Raw genomic sequence first — 2,729 nt, forward strand, 5'->3', positions numbered from 1 at the left:
GTCATTAAGGGGGGTAAATCCTCTAGAGGGCAAGTGGTTAAATCATAGTTAAGTCTTATATCTTTGATATTTTACAAACTCATATGCTGTAAATCCGGGATCTTCAAACTATGGCCCTCCAGCTGTTGAAGTACTGCAAGTCCCTTCATGCATCTGCCTCTGGGAGTCTTGCCTGTGGCTGTCAGAGTCTTGCAAGGCCTCATGGGACTTACAGTTCCTCAACACCTGGAAGGCCATACTTAAAAACTCCTATCCCTTAAATAAAAAAGGAACAATGCAACACACACTTACATCTATTTTATAGCAATTTTAATAGTTTGAATGTATCACAATCTTAACATGTAATTTCTATAAAAAATAACTTAGAAATGAACAACACACAGTGAGGAACAGAAGGATTTGAACACCCTGCGATTTTGCAAGTTCTCCCACTTAGAAATCATGGAGGGGTCTGAAATTCACATTGTAGGTGCATTCCTACTCTGAGAGACAGAATTTTTTAAAAAAATTCAGGAAATCACATTGTATGATTTTTAAAGAATTTATTAAAATTTAATATCTACAAATATCTTAAATATCAAAGTGCTTATATGCAATATTAATCAAAAAGTCCCACAATATTTACATGTTTAATCATTGCTTTGTATGCACAGTGGGCATATGTATTGCTTGTATTTGTTGACCTATGCAGGATACGTGGAACCACAGGGCACAATTTTCCCATGAAATCTAGAAAAAATATAAATCATATTTTAAGATGAAGTTAATTAATTTTGTTACATACATATATGTACATTGAGGCTCTGTAAATGGCAAAACACACTTTTAAAAATATATCTATCCATCTTTACTCTTTAAAAAAAACTTTACCCCACTGATCCTGAAAAACTTACAATGGGTGGTGTTCTCTATCTCTGCTCTTCCTCCCTCTCTGTTTTCGCTCTCTATCTGCCCTCTCTCCCCCTCTCCCACCCCTCCTCTCTCCCTCTCACCCCCCCCCCCTTTCTCTCTCACCCCAGCCTCTCTTACCCGGTCTCTCTCTCCACCACCCTCCCTTTCTCTCGCACTCCCTCTGTCACCCTCTCCCTTTCTTACTCTTCTCCCTTTTCTTTATTTTCTGGTATTTCAACACACAATAAGTGCAGGGACAGATTAACACTGCCAATAATGAACTGTTCCCCTTTTTGTATTAACCCCCATTCCAGCATATCATCGGCATTGATCATCACTGGCCATTTAGTTCCCAGCACGTGTGCCATCAAGAGCCTTGCACATTTGTTCTTGCTTTCCACTTTGTTTGGACCAGATGTAAAAAGGAAAGCCCTCTCACCTGCTTGGCCTTCAACAAGGTACAGTATGTGACTAGTACTCATGTAACTGATTTCAAATGTTCATTGAAATTGAATTGGGCATCACTGAACACTTGTGCATCCTCTATGGTTGAACACGGTCATTTGCAGAGGTGCGATAACATTTCTGAGAATGATGCTGTAATAGTTCATTGTGCTCAATAGTGTCCCAAGCACATACTTTTCTTTACTTATAGAAGTAAAGAATGTCATTACATGATAACATGCATTTAGCATCAAATGCACACTATACAGTAATCTATTTCCATTATCTTTACTTGCGCTTCCTATCTTGTGCTGTAATAACATTGACTTTGGAAGAACACTGGTCATCCATTCACAGAGTGCTTTCTAGGATTTATTATTGTGTGTAGGTGGTAGGATGACATCTCAATCCTCACATCTGCCAATCAGAAGAAATATTCTGTTCATTCCTATTTCAAAATACTTCTTCCAAAGATAGTCATTATTGCTTAGTCAAATTTAATATGTTATGCCAGTAGACCTCAAGTCCATGTAATGTTAGATGTAACGAGCAGGGCCCTCTGTTTCCTCTTGTGCCAAATTGTATTGTAACTAATGTCTACCTTCATTTTGTAAAGCGCTGTGCAAACTGTTTGCGCTATATAAATCCTGTATTATAATAATAATGTAAAAACAAGCAAAAGATGAAGTATAATTGGTTAATTAAGTAAAAAATGCATGTTTCATCTGTAATGTATGGTTTGACAAATTGGATTACATTACAGAGCATAATTAGCCCTTTATACACACAAGTGTTGATATTTTTAATGCATAAATTATAGGTTCATTCTTATGTTTTATGAAACAAACCCATTTGACTGTGGACGTGCTTTCATTGAAATCATCTTCTCCACATATCCTGCAAAGGCCATGCAAATTATCTGCATTAAAAAAAAAAAAAAAAAAAATGTAGAAATAAAAAAAATTACATAAATATACATTTACAAATAGATTTTATACATTGTTTTGGTTCCCTTTTAATTTACTAAGCACACGATACTGTAAATTCTTAAACTTTACCTTGTTCATTACTACTAAATGTTTAGCCATTTATTGTGAATTCTTCAATCATTTTAAAATTATATTATTTATTAAATATCAAATAACAAAATTTTTATTTTTATATAACAAAAGTAAATAAATTTAAATAAAATAATTATAGTAATATTGATTTATATTTAGGTTTTTACATTTAATTAAAATGTTGTGGAAAGCATTATGCGGGCTTGTCACTGAAAGGCATAATCCAATTTTTTTAATTTAATATATACATTTATATATTTATTTTATTCCAAATAAATACATGAACACTCCTGCTTTAACATGCTGTGCATTTATAGCCATATTTATCAGTCA

The 2,729-nt window shown here is 34.1% G+C and overlaps 1 long non-coding RNA gene across 1 annotated transcript; it reads right to left on the reverse strand.

Moving 5' to 3' along the window:
* Window positions 1-522: 522 nt before the first annotated feature.
* On the reverse strand, window positions 523-2,422 carry LOC149469812 (uncharacterized). Its single transcript, XR_016311511.1, has 2 exons — window positions 2,184-2,422; window positions 523-729 (listed from the first exon to the last, which is right to left on the reverse strand). It is a non-coding gene; the product is annotated as an uncharacterized LOC149469812 (long non-coding RNA).
* Between the last annotated feature and the right edge of the window lie 307 nt (window positions 2,423-2,729).

This window comes from Staurois parvus, unplaced genomic scaffold (assembly GCF_062004578.1).
Source record: "Staurois parvus isolate SC_StPar_1 unplaced genomic scaffold, SC_StPar_1.0 ptg000059l, whole genome shotgun sequence".
Classification (NCBI taxonomy): Eukaryota; Metazoa; Chordata; class Amphibia; order Anura; family Ranidae; genus Staurois; species Staurois parvus.